The 24332-nt window shown below is 41.5% G+C and overlaps 1 protein-coding gene across 3 annotated transcripts in view; it reads right to left on the bottom strand.

Annotated features, from left to right (window-relative positions):
- Nucleotides 1-24332, bottom strand: part of LOC306965443 (protocadherin-15-like) — a 494180-nt gene that overhangs the window by 384612 nt on the left and 85236 nt on the right. The window contains exon 1 of one of the 3 annotated variants that reach the window (XM_079559863.1): nucleotides 16071-16213. The exons of the other annotated variants lie outside the window; for them this stretch is intronic. The gene's annotated coding sequence lies outside the window, so the exon portion shown is untranslated. Of the gene's footprint in view, nucleotides 1-16070; nucleotides 16214-24332 lie in introns of those variants that run through there. 3 annotated transcript variants of the gene reach the window in all.

Genomic DNA, 24332 nt, shown 5'->3' with positions numbered 1-24332 from the left:
ACAAGGACAACATGTTTCTGGCAAATTTAGACTGTTGACAGATTCTCTTGTAAGGCTTTGACACCAGCTAATTAATAAGCCTCGGCGTATGTGTGTCACAAGTTCCACACATGTATTTAAGCTTTGTTATGAAGTCAAAAAGTAAAAATGGGGCGCAAGAGTTTTTTTTTGGGGGGAGGCATCAAGATAGTCAGGAAGCATGAGTCATATCTTACGCACAAAGTTTTGGAGTGCTGCACTCCCGGTTACAATGACGACTGCATGTTTTTGCAGAGGTGCTCAGGGGGAGAGCTGAAGTGATGGCAGGCAAGGCAACAAAGATGTACTGCCAAAAAAGCAAGAATAAAGTAATCGGAATTGTACCATAGCTGAAAATGTTACCATAGACATGATTGGGTAGTGGTGGCCAGGCTAGCCAGCAGTTTTAAATAAAGCAGTGATTCATTGTTTTGCCAAATATAATGTCAAGAAATAAAAACTCAAAAGTGACAGCCAGCATTCCTGCCTCCCAGTAAGAAGGTTGTGGTTTGCATTCATCATTCATGTGCTGGAGTCGTGTGGAGTTGGTTATAGGTCATAAACACGCAGAGTCGTTTTGGAAACTCCCGACTGTCATAACCTTGCTCACGGTTAGATGAAAAAATAAAAGCCCAACAACAGCAACAACAAAATAATTACCTTTGCCGAGAGCAGGGTCAATCCAGATGGCAGAACCAAAGTGAAGACAACTAACTGTGGCATGTGGATTGTCTAAGGTGTGAGGTTATGTAAAATTAACCAAGTAACAAGCAAAGAAGCAGGAAGCAGGATTAATTAGGCAAACACAGGACCGCCCTTGCGTCACCTTAAAAGGATCACCAAGGAGGTGTAGCGCAGTGTTTTTCAACCACCGTGCCGTGGCACACTAGTGTGCCGAGAGAAACTGTCTGGTGTGCCGTGGTAAATTATCCAATTTCACCTAATTGGTATAAAAAGATATTTTTGGAAGACAAATTAATAATCATCTTCAAATAATGTGCTGTTATTTAGTCTCTGAGCTGTCTAGTGATCGACAGAGTAACCATGTTTTATGTTATGGCCGCAGGTAGCTCATTTCTTTGAGACAAGAGAATTAGTGATGCAGGGATGCGACAGGTGTGACAGAGGCATTGTGGCGGCGAGACTATACTGTGTTCCTATTCAAAACACGACTTTATATTGTGAATGTAGGCTACAGAGTACTTTTTTTTTACATTTTCTGCTGGTGGTGTGCCTCGTAATTTTTTCAATGGAAAAAATGTGCCTTGGCTCAAAAAAGGTTGAAAAACACTGGTGTACCACACTCACAACCAACGAGGTGGTCATCTCATGACCACGCACCTGATTTAAAGTGTATATGACAGGTTTTAATGCTTTTGAAAGCTTTTTAATGCTTTTTAAGCTGCAGACAGGAAGTGACTTTGATAGTTAAAGTTCCAAAGCAGTTTGACTCATTTCCCATTGACATAACGTGGTCAGCACTGCAACCGCTTAAAATTGTTTTCCTCTATCTATGTCACTTCCTGTCAGTGTCCAATAAGGAAGTGAAACTATAAACATCACAAAAATTGTCAAACAAAAAAAGCTGGGCAAGATTTTTAGCATAATCTGTACTATAACTATGTTTCAGCAAAAATTGTGTCTTATGTGTCATATGCACGTTAAAATCTGGAAATGGATCCAATAATGTCATGGCCAACATTGTCATTTTGTTCGCTCGTCCATGAGCCAAAGAAAATAAACAACTCTTTAACTGCTGGATCACTGCTTGTAAATACACCAAACACACTATTGGCATCAAACTTAGAGCAGCAACACTAAATTGAGTATTTCACAATTAGTCTACAAGAGGTCAACTGATATGGGTTTTTCTAAAGCTGATGCCGAGTTTTTGGGATTGTTATTGGCCGATGCCAGTATGCTCAGCCAATATTTTTGACTGATATTTTTTTCAAAATATCTGGTCTATAATTCTGTAAAAACATAAATACTTGAAACTCCAGCAGAGGCCGATTTTACTTTATTACTTTAGTTGATTCAGTTTCTGTCCCAGCTTTGATTTGTTGCCTTTAGCATTAGCACTGCGGTTATCATTAGCATACTGTTGCTAACCACGGCATGTTGCGCTGCGATCATAAATACAATTGCGGAGTTTAAAACAAACTGAATAATTCTCCAGGTTCTGTGCTTCAAAATGACAAGCAGCATGTCCATATTCACATAGGTTTAGTGAAACTTATATTTAACAAACTTGTTGCTAACTCATTTTCATCAGGATGTTTCTATGTTCCCCTGAGGCTTAGGAAGTGTGCGAGAACTCTTTTTAAAGCCCTGACTTCCATCTTGCCAAAACGGGAAGTCTCTTTCGGTCCCAGAGACATAGGCTTTTTTTAAAAATCCAATCCAAGCCAAAATGTAGTCTGAATGTCGATAACTGTGAAGATTAAAAGTATCTTGTGTGATGCTGCAGACCAGTTTCCATGGCATTTCATCCCATAGAATTTCTCACTTATGATTATCACGCTGGAAAGCATGACAGTCACACGATGCTATCCCTTATTAAACTTTATTCTATAGGGTCTCTGCTGAGAGCTTGATATTATATTGTTGACTCGTGGCTTCACTTCGTATGCAATTTTAATTAGAACCAGCAGATTGACATTCAGTATAAGTGCCTGATGAAGTCAATTAGTTTACAACGGACGACAGTTCAACCAGTGCCAGAGGACTAGAATAACACAATAAGAAATTATTATTGAGACCAGCCCCCAATTCAAAGGTATCTTCAACACAAAAAACATCTATTTTATGGAGAGACTGTCATTGATGATACCTGTATTATTATAGTATTATGATTATGACACCTTTTGTTATTTGTATTTTTACCTTGTACATTTTCCGAGGTTGGATGCATCTAAATTGAAGACTGACAGTTTGGCCCAAAAATGAAATCTTCTTTGGCTGATACAGCTACACCTATTATTATGCAAAAAGAAGTAAAAATAAATGACTACATCATAGAAATATGTTGCTATACAAACCTATGGACTTGCGAAATGGAATTACAGTGATGACGGCGGGAAGTCTTCCATGCATAAATGTCATCATAACTATTTTGAAACGAGCTATATCAATTGTTAATGTTAATAAAATATGTTTCATAAATAAAAGAATGAATAAATAAAATATGGATAAACCTGGAAGTAGCATGCTAGTTTATTTATTTTATTTACCATCGGTACGGGACCCGGAGACATGAACATTGCGCTAGTCCTACCATTCAAGTCTGTCTATGCTTCCACAGAAAAGGGATAAATACCCTCCCAGAACGTCATACTGATACACAAGCAAACATTCCGTGGCAGAGAGTAGCGCCTGAGCACCACAGTCAAGGCTCTGACAGAGATAGTACGACTTTACAGCTTGACCCAGTATGATGAATAGTGATTTAATGCCTCTAACACCTGGCAAGTCCAGAATGATACCCATCTGTATTTCTTATACACAGGGATATCAGTCTGGGCAGGACGTTTGCCGCTTCTTCCAAACCCAAATGGATCCGTGCAATTATTCCCAGTAACGCGCATTCATAACCCTTCTTGAATATTAACGCAGAACCGCAAATAACACATCAATAACACAAGCTGATTGATTTACTCTGTTTCCTGTTTCTTTGCATATGTTCCATTCCAAAAATATAGTTCGACCCTGAACTGACGCTGGTACTACGGTGAGGCAAAGTATTGTGAACGTTACTGCTCACTCTGCTCTCTAAAAGCTTTGGAACATGCTTATAAACTCATCCCTGCACAGATTTGTGATTTTAGGAATATAGACCAAAACCTTTTTACTGGTTTGATAGCAAGAAGCTACAATCCCTTTTAAAAATAAACCATCTTCAATCACAAAGACCCCGAGCATCTTGTTTCCCTTTCTACAATGCCCCTGTTCTTCCCATGCATCTTGCTCTTAATTGCATTGTATAGTATCCTTCCCTATATCGAATTGGACTTGTAGCATAAAACACATACAGCACCGTTCTCATTGTGACCACATGGGTTGGATCTAATGGTTCCCAGTGGTGCACTCCAGGCAGAGCAGAGCAGGGAGTTCACGATTGCCTTCTATCTGCCACTGAGCTACTGATCTGATAATAGTGTACTGCTGTGCCTTGGCTGCCCTTCCCCACAAGGAAACCAGGCTCGACAAGGAAGTAAATCATACCTGTGAGGCGGCATGCAGCTTTTACTCAGAAAATGATGTGGGGAAAGTGAAATAAAAGGATTGGAGAAAGAACACTTCAATAGGAATAGGTGGCTTTCATGCTGTAGAATCAAATAATGTCACAATCTCAGATGGAGGGAAGGATAGAGTATGGGAAATACACAATTTTGGAGGGAAAAACTATAGTAAAAAGTATAAATGATTAACCTGATTATTATTCGGTAGTGATTGAATCCACATAGTCACCATTTTGCTGATGATGAGAAAATAACGGAATTTCACTTCATTTGACATTGACATTGAACAGTGTGCGAGCAATTAATGAGATATTAGTGATGGACCCGATATGGTAAATCCGATATGTCAAATCCAAAGACCTTGATTTTAGATTGTTGTTTGGAGCTGTGGTTCTCAACTGTTGAGGCTTCGGGTCCTATTGTCCTGCCATTATGACAATCCACACAACCAAATATCCTTTTAAAGGAAAAGGCTACTGTTTTTGCATTCTAATACTAGCTTAGAAGAGTTGATGCGTACCTGTCTGGTCTTTGTGCGTGCCCGTGGAAGAGCGCGGTAGCTTCCACCTTCACCCACGTTTGGAGCTATAGGAATACATTGGGAAAGGCCAAATGCTAACAACATCTTTGGTCGTTTTGCATAACTGAGGGCACATACAAAGACCAGGCAGGTACGCATCAACTCGTCTAAGCTCAGGCAAGAACATATCTCAGTATGGAAAATATGGTGGCCTGTTACTTTAAATTGATAGTTTTGCCGTTTGAGTTCTTATCAAAATGCAGTAATGAGTCTAAGCATTGCCCATATACAGTACGGAATGATCATAAAAACGTAGGCATACGGTCCTAATGCGGACAGCTAGCAAGCCGGCTAGTGCGGAAAGCTTTTCAGCGTTCGTTAGCCTGCTCAGTGTGTTATCCTATAGCAGTTAGCATTTAGCCATCAAACATCGCAGATTACCATAAACTTCAACCTTCAAACAGGTCTTGGAAACCGTTTGCTAACAGAGGGACGCATTTTGTAGGAACAGACTCAGATTGCTGACACCATTTAAAGGTGCATTATGTAAGAAAAAGTTGATATTTATACGTATTTGACTTTGTAGTGACCCAGCGGCTGGATGAGTGGTCAGCATGGCGCCTTTACTTTCCATCACAGAGGCCCCTATAACGCTTGAGGATCAATTGTTTTGTAGGTTTTCTGGTGAAAGGCTCCATCAGCAGGAAAAACCTTTCGAACTGTTGATCCTGGAGCGTCCTAGAGACCTGTGATGGAAAGTAAAGGCGTCATGCTGACCACTCATACAGCCGCTGGGTCACGACAAGGTCACATACGTATAAATATCAACTTTATTTTTCCACATAAAAAGTTGCATAGCACACCTAGTCTGCAGCCACTTACAGGGAGAACTGTTTCAATTGTCAGTATCGGTGGTTTGAGTCCCTGAACCTTTCTATTCAGTGAAGCCTCCGGGCCAACCTACAATAATAAATTCAGAATTCATCGCGCACACTTCCTTTGTGGCCATTTTAACCAGGCTCCCCTTCATCTGAGCGCCCAAATGAGCGATGGCAAAACATATCACAAGAGAACACCACTGCAAATTTAAAATAAAAGCATGGAGCAATAAAAGCATTCTCTCAGACGCTAATAATTTCAAGCATCGCTACCCAAAAGTCCCTTATCAAATATTAGTGTATTAGTGAAACGGCTCCCCCAAGGTGTCCATTGTGCATATGAATGAAAAAGACGTGGCTCCAGAATGAAAAGTAAGATATCATAGAAATACACTGTAGGGAAAATACCCTTTATCGTGTCTCCAAATCCCATTTTCGACAAAAAAAAACCTCATCCGGCTCCTTCACACTGGGAAAGCATTCAGGATTCCGAAGCACATTTTCCAACAGTAAGCCTGCCTCCTGGCGCTTATCACAACCCATTCATAGACAGACGACTTCCTTGACAGAGTCTAGCCCAAGATTTTAGTGAGTGTAAAAAGGGTCTATTCAGCGAGGCCTGGGTGGCAAAATATTAACTTTTACGGTTGCTCGAGGTCAAAAATAGTGAGATAAGATTCTTATTTATCGAATGCAGAGCACAGGGGTCTTGCAAAGTCATCACAGCGAGCGAGTGTAAATAAAAAGGAAGTCAATAAATCACTCATCGTTGGAAGAATACAAATGCAAATTGCAGAGTCTAAACTGAACACGGGGGTAGGAGGGTGGCAATGTCAAGCAGCAGGAGGGCATTTTCTGCTCCATTTATTCAAAACACTAAAAGTAGAGACAGTGAGTTTACCAGTCACATCATTTTAGATGTACATAATGCAGCAATATGTCAAAAGAAGGAAACATTTTTTTTTTTTAATCTCACTACGTAGTGCGAATGCAAATGCATAGCTTCTTCATGATTTAGTCTGGTCTGTCTTAGGAAATAAAGAGGCCCTGTCTATGTCATTTACAGTGCCTCTCGAAAGTATTCATACACCTTGAACTTTTGCACATTTTGTCATGTTTACAACCCTAAACATAAAGATTTTATTTTGATTTTTTTACTGAACATTCACACACAAGTAACTGACAACTGTGAAGTGAAAGTGAAATGATACATGATTCTGTTATTTTTCAAAAAATAGAAAAGTGAAAAGTGGGGCGTGCATAAGTATTCATACAGCATGAATGAATACTTTGTGGAACCCCCTTTTGCTGTAATAACAGCACAAGTCTTTTGGGGTATGACTCTACAAGATTTGCACATGTAGAGACTAACATTTTAGCCCATTCATCTTTAAAAAACAACTCAAGCTCTGTCACATTAGAAGGAGAGCGTTTGCGAACAGCAGTTTTCAGATTATTCCACAGATTTTTAATAGGATTTTGGTCAGGACTTTGACTGGGCCATTCTAACACATTAATATGTTTTTTATTGAACCATTCCATTGTAGATTTAGCTTTGTGTTTAGGGTCATGGTCCTGCTGAAGGTGAATCTCCACCCCAGCCTCAGTTCTCTTGCTGACTCCAGCAGGTTTTCCTCCAAAATGTCTCTATATTTGGCTCCATCCATGTTCCCAACTATTCTCACAATCTTCCCAGTCCCCGCTGAGGAAAAGCAGCCCCACAGCATGATGCTCCCCCCCGTATATTTGACACTGGGGATGGTGCACTCAGGACCATGAACAGTGTTAGGTTTGCTCCATACATAACGTTTTGCATCTGGGCCAAAAAGTTACATTTTTCTCTCATCTGACCAAAGCTCCTTCTTCCACATGGAGCTGTGTCCTCCATATGACTTCTAGCAAACTTCAAACGGGATTTCTTATGGCCTCCTTTCAATAATGGCTTTCTTCTTCCACTCGTACATGAAGGCCAGATTTGTGTAGATACGACTTATAGTTGTCCCATGTACAGATTCCCCCAGCTCAGCAGCAGGACTTCACAGCTCCTCCAGAGTTATCTTGGGGCACTTGGTTGTATTTCTTACCAGTGTCCTCCTTGTTCAGTTTGTTAGTTTACGTGAACAGCCGTGTCTTGGTAAGTTGGCAGTGGTGCTATACTCTTTCCATTTCTGAATGATGGATTGAACAGTGCTCCGGGAGATGTTTAAATCTTGGGAAATCTTTGTATAACTTAATGCTGCTTTAAACTTCTCCACAGCTTTATCCCTGACCTCTCTGGTGAGCTCCTTGACCTTCATTATGCTGTTCAGTGACCAACACACTCCGACCACAGCTCTGAGGGCCTAAAAGAACAGCTGAAATTATACTGAGAGTAGATTACACACAGGTGGCCTCTATTTAATGGTTAGGCCAAGGTGTGAACATTCTGGAGTCATTAGGAATGTTTTAAAGGCAATTTAATGCACTCAGAAAATGCTGTATGAATACTTAAGTACGCCCCACTTTTCACTTTTCCATTTTTTGAAAAATAACAGAATCATGTATCATTTTGCTTTCACTTCACAGTTGTCTGTTACTTGTGTGTGAACGTTCAGTAAAAAAATCTAAATAAAATCTTTATGTTTAGGTTTGTAAACATGACAAAATGTGCAAAAGCTCAAGGTGTATGAATACTTACGAGAGGCACTGTATGCTTCAAAACTTTGATCTGAAAATGTAAAACTAAGTTTAGTTTTTCTGTATGGTATAAAGACAATCCAGAATGTTTGTAACGTGTTGGTTTTCTGTGTCCTCACGTGAAATACTTTTTATTATGCAAATGCGGTCTGCTCTTTTCCATGACTGTCGAAAAGTCATATTTGTGATCTTCAAACAATCATTGGATTTTCCTCCTACCTTCCCTTCTTCACATTTTATTTCTTCCGTCTCTTGTGTCAAACTCTTGCCAATTCTCACAGCGTCTATTTTTGATCCATTCCCTGAACTTGCTTGACATTTGGTTAAGATTTCTGAAAATATGTCTGATAACCTCTCGGGAAAAAAACAGACAGAAAAAACACACAGCACTGATTTTTTTTTTTTTTTCCCTCTTTTGAGTCTGAATCTGTTCGTCAAGTGTTGATATAAACTTGCCCGGTGACTGAAGAGGCTCATGCGAAATAGCACAGACGCAGCTATATGCACAAATGTGAGAATCCATATGCCTCCACAACAAGCATTACGGTAATAGCTCCATGCCGCTTGTAGATTTTCCCATAAAACAATATGTGGATGCGATCAAATGCGATGCCTGGGGCTTGCCACCACTCTGCCGCGCTATTTGTTCTGGCCAATAACACGTTCTGTTGCGCGCTCTGATGCAGCCCTCTAGATTAGATCATTAGTCAGTAATGAGAGTGTTGCAAGCGCGGTTAATTACTGTTTTATCACTCACTCACACGTGTGCCTGCCTCAGATGCGCATTCAGAGGCTAAATGAATGCTAACTACTCACCTACAGCCATCGCAGCATGTGGCGCCGTGATGCGTACAGATGTATATTCAATAACGAGGAAAAGCACACTCGAGGCCAACTGCTTGTTTCAAATACTCATCAGGTGGCATTGTGCGTAGGATTGTTGCAGTTTGAATGATTGCACTTACTGTATGTAATGTCAAACAAGCAGCAATATATATCTATGGAATCAGATTAAAAAAACAGCAAGAATGCAAAATCTGAATAAGGCTTGAGAAAGTCTCACTCCTGACCTGTTTTGCTTGTATTAGTCCTGGTATAGCTCTGACTAGATACATTTTATTTTCTATCATTCTTTTGTTGTCCTTTATTCTTATATTCCTATATTAGCCCAAATTGCTTTCAGTAAGGAACCAGTCACCCATTCACACGCTCATTCACACACCAATGCGCGCAGACACTGGAGGCAAGGAGGGTGACGTGTCTTGCCCAAGGACACAACGACAGTGTGCATTTTGCAGGAGCTGGGATTCGAAACCCCGACTGTACAATCACGAGACGACCCGCTCTACCAACTGACTAGTCTGGCCATGAGCAACTTCTCTTAGCCTCTAAGCCTGGCAAGTCCAGAATGACACCCTTCTGTATTTTTTATACACAGGGATATCAGTCACCCCCCCCCCCCCCCCCCCCCCCCCCTCGAATACTAACACAGAACTGCTTCTATCAGCCATAACAACGCAAGCCTGCCCTTACTCCGCTTCCTGTTTGCCCGCGTATGTTCCACTCTAGAAATGAAGTTGATGCCGACTGACCAGACACAACTTTGCTACGGCGGCACGTCTGGATTTGTCCAGGCAAGGAACCTCTGAGACTATGCTCACATAGAGCTAACCTAGCAGGCCGCACAAATGCACAGGACTCTCCCAAACCTTGCATCATTCTGAACAAAGTTCTCTCACCTGTATTCAGGGCTTCACCTGTTGATTCAGCGGAATATGGCACTGTTCTCAGTCTTCTAAATATTTTGCATTTATTCTTTTGACTCGGGAAAGCTGCATCTTTGTTTTGGTACCAACAGACCACATGCTTCTCACTGGTTAATCCTCTTGTCAATCATCCAAACTTGCATCAATTACATTTCTGTGTAGAATTTGAAAAGCGTGCAGTCTGGCTGTCCAGGCAAGGATTTGACCATGTGTAGACTGGATGTGATTTCAGATCCCTATTTTCTTGCGCCATGGCATCGTCTGGGTTTTGCATTTCGCTTCATAGCCTTAGACTTATCTAATCTAGTGGTAATTTTATAGCACTTAAGGCATTACCATCATCATATTGCTCAATTCAACATCACACAGCATGTTTATACAATCATACATTCAACTTGAACCAGGTATTCAACTTGAGCCCATAGGGATAATTACAGTCATCGACTCCTCCTGCGCCACGCCCTGCAGCCGTCCCCTCATCCAAGACAATCCATTTCTTGTAAGGATAATTCGCCCGGCGCCTAATTTATCGCCCCCCTGGTTTGCTTCAGTTACCAGGGCATTTTACAACCTCTTTAGTTCACCCTATTAATACTTAAAGAGAAGACGCCTGGAGCCTGCCGTCCTCAATCACCACAATAAAATGCATCTTTTAACTAGTCCTCACACTCACAGTCACAGTAATGACCTGCCATCCGTCAGGTAATGACCAAAGAGCCAGCAAAGGCCAGTGTGGAGGGGCCTTAGGGGCCATTTAGGTGACACCAGACAGGTCCAGGTGGTCTCTTAAAGAGCAGGTGAAAATGTGAATACAATAGTCTTTGCCAGGCCACTAGGGTACAGTTAACCCCAACGCTATTAGCAAATGGTACAGCAAGTCAGGAAAGTACCATACCAAAGGAATCATATTTAGCCTGTATGTCATAATGGTCCAGAACAGAGAGATATGAAATATGTACTACGATCAAAACAACATTAAAATTGAATGTGTTGAGCTTGAGTATGTTTACATGTGAAGTCCAGACCAACTACGCTCCTGACTTCTCTATAGAACTGATCAAACCACTTGCGTCTCAATTTACATGTCAGAGCAAAATGCCCCATGACTGGATAGGTTCACGACAGGCTCAGGGCGTAGGGGAGGAAAGCCTTTGTACTAAAACTGTAGATCTACTTGCTAAAAAAACAAAGCTAACATACAAGCAAGAATTATTTTTGCTAATACCTTTAATGTGCATATGACGGGTTTAACGCTTTTGAAAATATGACTTATTTAGCTGGATAACACCTGTTGTAAGTAATAATTGTCATTTCATTTCAGTGAAGCAGCAAATTAATGAAATTCGATTTAATTTTTAAGAAGTGACATAGGCTGTGTTCGAATGTCCACACTATTCCCTATTTAGTGCACTATATAGTGGTCACGCCATTTTGTAGGGGTGTCCGAGTGTCCAGAGAGAAAAAAGTAGTGCACTCGAAATTTCTTCTTTTTTTTTAAGCGGTTCAAAATAGACCAGAATGCATTGCGAGAGTCGGAGAAGAGTCTGACAGCGACAGGTCTTTGAACTGAACAATACGACTGAAGGAAATCAGCTGTTTCAGTCGTGTATTGTGTATTTCTCATGAATATAAACGGTTATGGTGAAAAAATGCTAACGTTAGCTGCTAACCTTTAGCTCGAGTTGTTAAATGACCGACAGCTTCCTCTTGAATAATCCAAGCCATTCATGTAAAATCCATGTTAAATATAACGTATCTGACTTCCACTGTCTCGTGAGTTTGGTTGGTCTTTATCACAGAAATGCATTATTCCAGGAGTTTAGCAAACTTTTAGCAGATGTAGTTCTGTTTTATATAATAAACGTCCGAATTGCAAACAGAATCAGTGGACTATATAGTCTACTATATAGTGCGGGCCTATGTAGTGAATGAGGGGTTAGGGACTAGGGTGGACATTCGGACACAGTCATAGATAGAAGTAAAGTTCCATAGCAGGTCGGCCCGGCAACAGTTTAAAATTGTTTGCCTCTATTTATGTCACTTCCTGTCACTTCCTGTCAGTGTCCAATAAGGAATTGAAACTATAAAAATGGTCAAACTAGAGAAAGCTGGGCCAAATTTTTAGCAAAATCTGAAATATAATTGTGTCAGCTATGTTTTAGCAGCTTTTGTGACTCATGTGTCTTACGCACTTTAAGCGGCAACACCACTGACTCTTAAGTTACTCGGCCTTTCGTTTGTTTTTGTGCCAGGATGGATCATAACAACAAAACATGTGCTCCTGAGCGTTAACTGAAATGATCGAAAGGCAACAATAGACTTTCTTTATCTTTTCTTTTTTGCAAGAATAAACCCAGCTTAAACTTGCAAGCTCATTGACGCGGTGGCTCCGATGCTTTCGCTCAATAATAAAGTCCTGTTGCTGGCCAAGCTCGCTTTACTTAAAAAGCACAGTATCTAGCAGCCAAGATATCCATTTAGCACCCCTATTGGTATTGAGTAGGAAATCACTCATAGCAGTAATTACAGCAATAAATATATATATGCCACGTGAAATGGAAGCAAATAAACAATGTCTGAAGGCAAGCTAGTCTGTTTACTCACATATACAAAAATCCCTAACCCTGTCCGCGACACATTCCACCACAAGAAACTATCCAACACCCATATCCAGGACAAGTTAAGTGTGCTCCACTTGATAAGCGTCTAATGAGACTTTTCCCCCCAACCTCTGTCCACTCTCCTGTGCAGTCATCAGGTAAATGCCACGCTGTACTCTGCCAAAATGCCAACCCAGAACGTATGGTGCTGGGGACATTTGGAGAGAGCAGAGGGGCTTGCGCGGGGCAGTCCATTACCTGCTTGGACAGAACATCTTCATAAATTCAATGCCCCCGGGTGTATAGTTTGGATATTAAGTGGTTAAAATTGAGTGTAAAGCTGATTAATCAAGCAATGAGTGCACGGTTAAACATGTGGATAAGGCAAGAAGCGGAGAACGGCAGCAACAGGTTATTTTGTGGGTTATAGAACCTATTCTTTGAGCTGAACAATTGCAGCGTATTTGTGATTTCAATTCAGTTGTCGCAGCCTTTAAAGCAACTGTTACATTGTGAGCTGTGATGAAGAATGTAATTTGTGATCAGCAATTCACCATGCAGACTTGCACTTGGGATTTTGTTTTCTGAGTCGCAAAAGTTAAGAAATCAGTGTTGTGTCATATTGTTTTTCTTCTTACAACAACGGGGTTTATAAAGTCAGTGCCTCTGGGGCTCACCTGTGTTCATACCACGGCGGATTGGCATAAAATCAATGTCTGGCTTTAGCAGCCTTGCCCTTTGTCCAGAGTTGGTGCTCGTTTGCCCCTCCAATTGAAGGGGAAAAAAAACAGCTCGACATAAGTGTTAATACAGGTGTCATTCATATCGCTGATGCCAGACACTCAAATGCTGCCACACTGACGCATTCCTGCACAAGAGGTGATGTGTGTTTGGTCAAAGGATACAATGACCTTAAGACAGAGAGGTGAAATACAGCTTATTATATATTGCAATAAAAATAACTGCAGAGGACATGGTACCGCACTGACTGAAAATTGCTTGAATTAAAGTTCTTCTATGTTGAATTTGAGTCGGTTTGACCTAATCCAAGATACAAATGCTAGTGCCAATGGAACAAGAAAAAAAATCTCTTAATTCAAGTAGATTTATTATTCTTTTTCCAGTCAAATACCAGTGTTGTGCATAATATATGACCTCATTGGGTGTATTGACAGTATTTCTAGCCTATTTTTCTCCCATTTAACTCTAATAATGTTAAAAGTGCTCTCTGATTTCTGTGATAATGTTTCTCCAAATCATCTTGAGGGCCAGAGGTTCTGTGCTGGAGGGCCGGATTTGGCCCTCGGGCCTGACGTTGCCTACCCCTGATGTAGAATGTGTGTGTATATATATGCTTTAACATGCATATGACAGGTTTTAATGCTTTTGAAAATATGACTTATTTAGATGGATAACATTTGTAGTAAGTAATAATTGTCATTTTATTTCAGTGAAGCAGCAAATTAATGAAGAAATGTTGGGCAATGCTTTTGCTACTGACAGGAAGTGGCAAAGATAGAGGTAAAGTTCCATAGCAGTCATTGACATAACAGGATGGCACAGGCAACAGTTTAAAATTGTTTGCCTCTATTTATGTCACTTCCTGTGTCCAACAAGGAAGTGAAACTATAAACATCACAAAAATGGTCACACTAAAGAAAACTGGGCCAAATATTTAGCAAAATCTTAAAAATAACTATGTCAGCTATTTAAGGCTAAAATGGAACTTAACCTCTTAACTCCCACCTGATCTATGCTCATTGTCTCCAGTTTAGCTTCACCCAAATCTAAAATCTTCTTAAAATAAGCATCAAAAGACAAAAACGAGCCGAAAAAGCAACAAAAATGCAAAAAAGAAATGAAAAACCTGACGGAAACCTGCCAAAAAAAGCCACAAAAAAAAGGCAACAAAAAAGCTAGAGGAAGTGACAAAAGCGTAGCGCACACACAACACCAACGCACCAACAGACCTACAAAAATGTGACAAAATTGCAGCGAGAACGTCACAAAAAAGGTTACGATCACTGAGAAGCTTTTAGATTTGGGTAAAGCTGAACTGGAAAGAATGGACAAAGGTTAAAGGAACAAGCCACCGTTTTTCCGTACTGAGATATGTTCTTGCCTGAGCATAGACGAGTTGATGCCTACCTGTTTGGTCTTTGTGCGTGCGTTCAGTCACGCAAAAAGACCAAAGCTGTTGTTATCATTTGGCCTCTCCCAGTATATTCCTATGGCTCCAAACGGGGTGAAGCTTGAAGTGACTATGCTTTTCCACGGGCACATACAAAGACCAGACATGTACTCATCTAAGCTCAGGTAGGAACATATCTCAGTATGGAAAAATGGTGGCCTGTTCCTTTAACGCGGGGCTAAGAGGTTAATTAGGAAGTTATGACTAAAACTGAAATCGTGGCACATTTGTATTTTATCCTGCGTTTTACTTCGAAGTTGTTTGAAAGTAGCATAAACCTGAGTGATTACCCATAATATATTGGAAGTGTCACTTACAAGTGTCACTTACATTTTCATTGCAAGCGAGTCAACCAACAGCCATTTCCTGCGTCAACGACGTCGCTCGCATAAAGTTGTATCGCCTAAAAAGGATATAATTTCACGTTTTACAGAAGCGTTTGAAATCCCCCAGAGGCTGCGAAGTTTTGAAAGGGCTGACTCGACCTCCTGCAGCGCCACATTGCTCGCGCTCGAGGGAGAAGTTATTGCATCTTAATCAAGCATATTCCTCAGATTGAAATTCATATGAGGCGCGGAGGCTAAAGCCCGTGATATAAAAGCAGCCGTCGCGAATTAGGCACTTATATTTGGCACAGCCGCACACACAAAGAAGGGGAAAATCAGCCTTATTGAGAGCATAAACGACCCGCAGTTCAGTCAGCATCTCCCTCCCTCTGAGCGGTCTTTAAACAGATATTAAGCGGGATATCATTCTCACCTAATCCGAAGTGAACGCTGATGCGCGCAGTCAGTGTGTGTTTGGAAACTTCTCCCTCAACAGATTATAGCGGGTGTACAGCGGCGCTGCGCTATAGGGGCCAGTGGAGAGTGGAGGGACAGAAAGATCGAGCGCCCTTTTCAACGGTGTACTTTCATTTACAACGGGGAATCAGCATGACATGGTGGGGATGTTGGCGCGCGTGAGGGGCATCGGAAAGACTGTCTTCAAACATAGCTGTAATAACGCAAAGAACACCTGACAGTTTGGGCGAATTGTCACGCGTAAAACGTAATCCACCAAAAGCGAAAGGGTGAAAACTCGACCAACTTGCCGTGTCAAAATTGTACCAAAATAAAACACGAATATCAACGAAATTGACATGCGTAAAATACAACCAATAGGCGCGTAAAAGACTCACCATGCTTTCGCTCCTCGAACATTCACAATAATCCCTTTAAAACGCTGCTGATCCGCTCTGTATCCACGTCTACAACCTCCTCACGCGCGCGCACGAGCAGTCCATAGCATCCAACTGTCTCGTTTCGCAGTTGTAGTAGTAGTAGTAGTTCTTTGGATGGTCTGTACGCGAGTAACCCAACTCCCCGCGCACAGGTCTGGCTCTCCTCAGTGTCTCCGCCCTCTCTCTCTATCTCTCTCTCTCTCTCTCTCTCTAGCTCCGTCTCTCTCTTCCTGGACGTGACGCGCGACGCAGCAGGTAATCTCATTAGATGGGTCAGCCGGGCTAATACCAGTGCGCCTCCTATTCGTGATATCAGGTCGACCAAATCACAATGGCAGCGCGATTCCCTATAAGTTACGACGTCAGAAAGGTCAAAATAATCTATAAGTTATTACAGCACCCGCTCTTTCCCCGACGTGGTTGAAAGCGAGGGTCGGCTCACGTTTTGTTTTTTTCTTATTCTACAAGTCAAATGTTGCGTAAAAATCAATCCAAATTGGTCTCCGTCAATTAAAGCGCGCGCGGATAATATCAACAGGAGGTCGTTAGTGATGATTTCGACTGTTATGGTGCGACAATCACTGGCTCTTTCTTAAGCTCTCCCAGTTTCTCTTTCGCCCGCTCGCTCTCTCGTTCTCTCTCTCTCTCTCCCTTGGCAGCCCCAGCCCTCACGACAACAAAAGAGCTCGACATCAATACACTCTAATTAGCCGCCATAGGAGAAATCCCAAGCCCAAAGGTTGCGGAGAAAGTTCAATAGGACCACAGGCGAGTTTGCTCACAAAGACAGACAAGGCAGCGGAAGTTCAATGGAAAATGAAAGTCTGGGGGGCCGATCTGAAAGAAGAGCATGACATTCTTGACTTTGAACCAAGCCTTTTTTTCGGGAAATGCGTTGTGATGAAAACAAAATGATGTTAAAAAGCCTGTTACATCAACTGCATTTTGAGATTAAAATCAATCAAAAAATAATGAACCAAACATGCAGCCGGTAGACTATGCTCTTGGTGGTTTTGAGTAAACAAATCTGAGCCAAGGGTTCCGCATTTGCGTACTTGTTTGTTTGTTTTTTTCAATGTCAAGAAGCGTGGTGTCCTGCACTGGTCACCTCCTCCTTCGTCTTCCTCCTACGCAGCTACCTCCGCACCACTACAGTCTTTCGCCATCTTCTGGAAGAGCGTAGCAGACAAATATAATCCGTCTTATTCTCCAGTGAACGAACATTAGCCAGAACAATAGTAGGGATAGAAGTGTTGTGTGGCTTAACTGTGTGTCCTGCTCATCATACCTCCTCGTTTGCCCCCTTTTTGTTTCCTGTAGTGCCTCCACTGTGCTACTTGGAAACTATTATGATCTGGGGTCGCTGCAGTACGTTCGGCAACACTATGTGCCCAAAGAATGAGATTAGCGGACGACCTGAACATCCTGATTGGTTATTCCATCCGTGGATTTATGGATTTCTTCTTCCCTGATAGCACAAGCTTATTTCAAGATGACAATACCAGGATTCATCGGGCTCACATTGTGAAAGAGAGGCTCAAGGAGCACGAGACATCATTTTCACACATGCATTGGCCACTACAGAATCCAGATCTTAACCCCATTGAGAATCGTTGCACTGGAGAAGGTTTGCACGGTGGTCACACTCTCCCATCATCCATACATAAGCAGAAGCTGTAAACAAAGCTAAAGGCGCTACAACCAAATATTACAGCATGTGACCTTTTTTATGGTGACTTTTGGAGGGGTCAGAGAGTGTATTTAGGCATGACTACGAAGCATTAATCATTCTGTGTCTGGTTGAATTTACTGTTCTGCAATTTCCCATCGTGGGACAAATATGTTTGTTTGTTATTTTTGTTTTTCTGTGAGCAAGATCGTTTTACAAATATATATATTTTTTTTTCAGTGTTTGCCCTTCATATTTCAAGTTGACGTTATCCACCTGTGTGTTCTTAAAAATGTCCTTGAAAAACAAACTGAGCAGGTGGACAGATGTTATGCCTGAAATAATAATAAAAATATGCTTGCAGTATTGCAACAGTTTTTTAAAACTAACAAAAAAAAAGGCTGAATAATTGTGTGCACCCAGGTTACTTTAACATAACCTTTGTTAAAGGGACTATAAGGAGTTTAAAAATGTTAAAATTAAGTATTTTCCTCCCCCTACATGTTCCAGCCATGTCCTAATGTGTAGAATGAGCTCAGACCTGTTCACCACAACTGCCTCTAAAATCCTGTACGGTCATTCAAAAATGTGTCACTTCGGCCGAATTGCCGTCATGCACGAGCTTAATATAGAAGGTGGAGTTACACATATGGCCTGAGGTGGCAGTAGTGAGTATAAAATGGCGAACTTGCTTCCAGCCCCTTTAAAGTGTATAAATTCTGCATTTGTAAAAATACGTTATAGACTATGGCTGTCATGATACAGTTTTCGGTATTATCGCGGTATTTTTATTTATGTGTGTTAATATGTTCAGAAAGCATTGACAGTCCTGCACAAACTGAAATACTGTAGTTTCAAAAAAGTTTAACAGTGCTTGTTACATTAAAAAAAATACAGACAAAGCCTTATCAAAAGTGCAACTTTTCCCATCAAAGTAAAGGAACTATAAACGATGTGTTGTTGATCATTTCAAGGGTATTACATGTGCTATTTATAGCGCCAGAAACAAAGAAGAATATTTTTGAACAAGATAAACTGTCTATATCAGGAAAATTGTTCTCAGTTTGAGTCTTTCCAGTGAGCTTTCGCTTTGCAGATTTGGAAAAATGCCATCAGACAGTGATCATTGTTAAATTCATAATACTGCGGCGAAAGTGATTCTATTGCAATCTGCAACCGGGAGCCCCGTAACGCATTGTGCCATTGTGCGGAGGTATCCGGACACGGCTTATGCTGGCGGTGGCGCTGCAGCCGCACTATGGGGCGACTCGTTACATTCTCCCTCAACCCAAAGTCCCACATCATCATTTCAGCTAAAACGCTAACGTTAACTTACTTGCTATAGAGTTGTGGGAGACGGTCACGCAGGTGAGTCAGAGGTTCGAAGTATTGCTGCATTTAGAGACACTTTTTCCTGCACGTCCCGCAAACAGGAAAACTGTATTCTATCTACTGTCCTTCAGCTTTCTTAAAATACCCAAAATGTGCCCAGACTTCAGGCTTGGTCCTCTCTGAAGGCTGATAGATCCTGCGCGCTGTCGTCTCGGACATGATTCTTCTTAGGGATTCCAGCTTCGAGAAAGTTTTGTTTTGGTTGTAGCTACAGAGGCGCCTGCGCGGCAACTTCAGCAGATGAGACAGCGGCTCATAAGGCTCACTTTGCGTAAACCGCGGGCGCGTTAATCCACCGCGGTAAAATATTTTTTCAAAAACAAGACGGTAAATATGATCGTCAACATTTTTACCGGGGTTTACCGCTACACTGGTAACCGTGACATCAACACTTTTTTATTAGTAAACGTTCCTAGAAAACGTTCTGTTAAAAATACAGTATATATATATATATATATTAAAAAATATATTTTTCCAGACAAACATCATCGCAGTGAAGTTTCAAAATGAAGGCTGCAGACATGACGTCAAGAGAGGACGAGGCTGGGTATTCCAGTTTCTTTGTCGACCTGTAACATGAGGAATGGGGATTCATGATGCTAAATTTATTTTGTTTCAACATTTGAAAATGAGACAGCCCTGCAAGACCTCTATCCAGTCGGTTTGTTCATAGACAACAGCACGTCCCTGCAGGGTTCCCATGTCTGAGGGAGAGGAAGCCAAGTGTGGGATTGCAATCGAACTTTTTATCTCCAGAAGTCATAAAGAGACTATGACTTTGACAACAGCTGCAAGGATGGAATCACACAATATGTCAGTGATAGAACAAGCTACTCGTATAACAGGCAGTATATATGCCCATTACGTCGAACACAGCTCGGGTCGATCACAGAGTCCTATCACTACTTGATTGACACACGGAATGATCATCTGATACATTCTGTTTACACACTGGAATGCACACAAGCAACGAGGGACCCGCGAGCTACAAACAGAATAATGACCGTCACGGCGGCATTTCACTTGATTCCTTCCGTTTGGCTGCCTGTTGGTGCAGCCAGCTGTTGCTGCAGCAGCCCTGCACGAAAGACGACGATATTGTCCCTCCAACACACACTCGAGGAGGAGACAGGTACCCCCATATAATGCATCTCTACTTGTTTCTGTACAGGATGTGAGTCTAAACAGCTGACTTTGTTCAAGTCTGAAATCGTAAACATGGAGCTCCTGTTACTCACCAAAACGACTCAAATAATATTTGAAGAGCAAGAAATGAAAAGATAATAAGCCTCAATTTACATTTATTTTTGGGATAATTACTTTGGGCAATATGACCCATTATTGACATTTACTTCAGGTTTTACAATCCCTCTGTCTTTGTTTTACTATGCAGAATTATTCACTAGAGTAACATTTTATTAAATAGGTAAATTCAAAAAGCTTTAATCTTAAATCAATAATAGCAACTCTTAATAAAAACTTCCACTAGTGACCTTCCGAGAAATCCATTGCCGAAAAAGTGGAGTGTAGGTCCTTGAAGGCAAGTTTTGAAAAGGCAATTGTTGGATCGCTTAAACCCACTGCACCACTTTCACGCCTTCAGCGTGTACTCGATTAAAGAGTGGAATCTTGGTCAAATTGTTTCATGTACTCGCAGGATACAAGATACAGTCAGTAGTTTCCAACCACAACCTCGATTTGTACTTTTAGACAACATATTCAATTGATTTTTCTTACACATATATTTCACATGCTGACTTGAACTCGCTAAAATCATTGATTTCTTGAGCTCGCCATGATCATGAATAACATGATCAACATTTTTATATTAAGTAAAATTACCATTAACTTTTTACAGTCTCCAGGGACATGGCCCCTGACAAAATCAAATGGTAACTATGCAGTTTTTACATCCATATTCAACATATTGACTCATCGTATACGGTGCATTTTTACTCTTTAATGAGGTTTACACCCACAGAATGATAAGGTCAAGTTTGCGAATCAAGAAGTCAGGCTTAACATGCAATGGACTTTCTTGTAAATGAGCTTAACATGCAATGGACTTTCTTGTAAATGAGCTTTTTGGCACACAGCTGCCCATCGAATCTAATATTAGTTGCCTTATTTCTTATGTTCGATTCAAATTGCACTTCGTTATTAATTTGATTGACATGTTGCTGCTAGCAGCTTCACTAATATTTCAGCTCATAACTTCATGTGCGGTGTGAATTCAAAGTAAATGGCGTTATAGTTATTCAAAAAGTAATTGGCTAATTTCATCTTTGTTTTGTTCCCTGCCGACTCCGAGTTGGATTCAACCTCGAAGTGAGCGACTCCACATGCAACAGACGTAATTGAGAGATGAATATAAACATATCCATACAAGTTATAAGGCAGGAGGGTGGCTTTTATGTGCTATCAATACTTGGAAATGGGGACGTTTTGTTGCTGTCAAGTACCACTGCCTCCGACATAAACTCAAAGCCAACAGAGGCGCTGTGTGATCTGGGGAAGAGGGTACAGCGTGATGGCTGACTCTCTTGCTGGGATAACAAACAAAGAAATAAAAAAAACCTTATATACAGCACAACCTCACCCTTACCTTAGGCGATAGATACAGATGGAGTCTCTGGAATCATCCATATATGGTCATGTTTGAAAACAGTTAAGGGGGAAAACAATTTGGAGAAAAACTTTCTCTAATTATTCAAAAACTACTTACTTGCTAAATTATGAATGTAGTTTTCTACTAGATAGAGATACAAAGACATGGAGAAGGGCAAAGTGGGTCAACAGCCCATAAATACTTAAATAACGGAGAATGCTAACATGATGCTTCAACCCCCACGGCAGGTCGTGGGCCGCATATGTTGTAAAGGACTGTGGCCTCATAATAACAACATCTTACACTTATTGCACTTCATCAGCCTATGTCACATGTTTCTCAAAGTGCTACATAAAGTCATTATTCATTCACTCCACTCGATGGCAGTAGGTTCATAGACTGTTAGAAAGAATAGACTACTCCTCCTCACTCCTCCCCGTTTACCATAAATTGAAGGGGAAATCATGGCGGATTTACAGGCTCCTCCTCCCCAGCTCTGATGAAGCATGTTCCTAAAACGGCCGTTAGGGCGGGATCTTCACTGTAGACTCGGCCCTCGCGTGATGTGTAGCTCACGCAGCTCCAATGCTAACAGTCTGACCCTCATTAAGTATGAGATTTCTATAATGTTTCTTAAGAAAACCAACCTGGTCCCTTTAATTGTAACAAACCCAACGGTCTAATGGGAGACTAGCGGCTTTATGGAGGTACTACAGCAATGGCGGCCTCTAGTGTCGTGGTCATAAAGCAGAGCAGCCAGCGGGCATTGAGTAAGTTACTATTGTAGCCACTGACTGACCATTTACCACGTAGCTATAATATGCTGTTTATATTGCGATCTTATTACGTCAGTGCCCTCTGCCTGACATGTGTGGAATTCTTTCCTTTTTTTAATTTAGGCTGCCCCTAGTGGCTAGAGACTTGTGCTATAGATGATTTCGTAGCAAGTGAAAAAGCAGCTCTGGTTGCATTAAACAAGTTCTATATTTATTCATCTGTTGATTAAAGGAACAAAAAGGAAGACAAGATGTGGAAATATATGGATGGATAACGTACAAGCATATACAATTTTCAGGGCTTGATGTCGTAGGCCATGCAGGTGTGAAAACTTTAATTGTGTGTTAGCGCTGTCAGACTTTGGAGAAAGCCTGGGGTGCCTCATATTGCAACACTGCAGGGGTGTGAAAGACTCTACAATCGTGTGTTATTACACACAATTATGGGCAAAGAACCTGAATTTTCAGCTTATCTCCAAAATGCACTCTTTTGGAGGTGTGGCCGGACAACCTGCACGAACATCACCAATCCGTCTTCCTCATGGGAGACGGTGGAGAAGTGACCAGAAGGGATAACGGGTCTTGTAACGGCGGAGCTTTTGATCCTTTGATGATCCTTTGATGAGGGTTCCGCTTATCGTGAAGCAAATTCACCAAGCGTTGGATCGCTCGCCTGTGGATAGTGCACATGGCAACAAGCTATGGCTGTAAATTGTGTATTTAACCTTTATTACCCAGGTAGTCCCTTGAGATAGATGCATTTTTCCGAGTAATGTGCGTCATCAAACAGTCTGCCCACGTTCCCCCCCACTTTTACTTAGTACCGGTGTTCTTTGACATCAACATAATACAGATACTTAATGTCTGCTGTAAGAGAGGGAGCTGCGCGGAGAAAGAGGAACTCCTAATGCGCTCAGAGCTGCAACCTCTGTCTGTTTCTGACTAATAACGCGCTTAAACATGCGTCCTGTCTTTTGCTTGCACATCATCGCACTACATTTAGTTGGTGCATTAAGGATGAAACACTAAAACACTCCCCCTGTTTGTGCTAAACCCCCAATTTTATGGATTTGTAAACCCATCACACCATACAAAGCTTCCCCGAGTAGCCGGCTTGCTAACAGTAAATCTAAGTTAGGATCAAAAGCCATTACTAAGGGTCTGGAAATGTTGGAAAACTGTAGACAATGTCATAAGCCACATCTATTTAGTACATTTCAAGACGTAACCATGGCTGCCACTCCCTGTCGGCGAAAACGCATCGAAAGCAATCTCTCAAACGGTAACTGATCAAAACATTCTCGCCTCGCCACTGCAGGTAAACGCATCGAAAGTTATCCTTTGTTCCAGCTTTTTTCCCGCTGCCCGTTTCCTCCTCTCTTTCTTTTGAGAACATAATTGTTTATTGCGGCGTTGCTATTATGTATAATTAAATCAAAGCGCTCAAAAGTGTCGGCCTATTTGCATAATTGTGGCAAAGCTGTGGGCGCTCTACTCCGGGCGCTACGGAATTCCTTGGAGAAAAAGCATTGTTTCCTCGTACCAAGCGAGCCAGCCCCAGGGCCCTTTCATGAGCCGCGTGTTTGTTATTCCCCGTCGCTGAGCAGACCTTCGCGGGGAGGAAAAAGATAATGCCCATTAGCGGCGTCGCATTAATAAATAGCTATAAGATGGTTTAAGCTAAAGCTCAAAGTACACATGGCGCGTCGTGAAGAGGAGGCGTCCCACGGTGATGGGCGGCAGCGAGTTAATCATTCCTTCAAAAGCCGGTTTGT

Source organism: Gobius niger (assembly GCF_951799975.1).
Source record: "Gobius niger genome assembly, chromosome: 7".
NCBI classification, from domain to species: Eukaryota; Metazoa; Chordata; class Actinopteri; order Gobiiformes; family Gobiidae; genus Gobius; species Gobius niger.
Note: the sequence above shows the minus strand (reverse complement) of the source record. Positions and strands in the feature narration are given on the sequence as shown.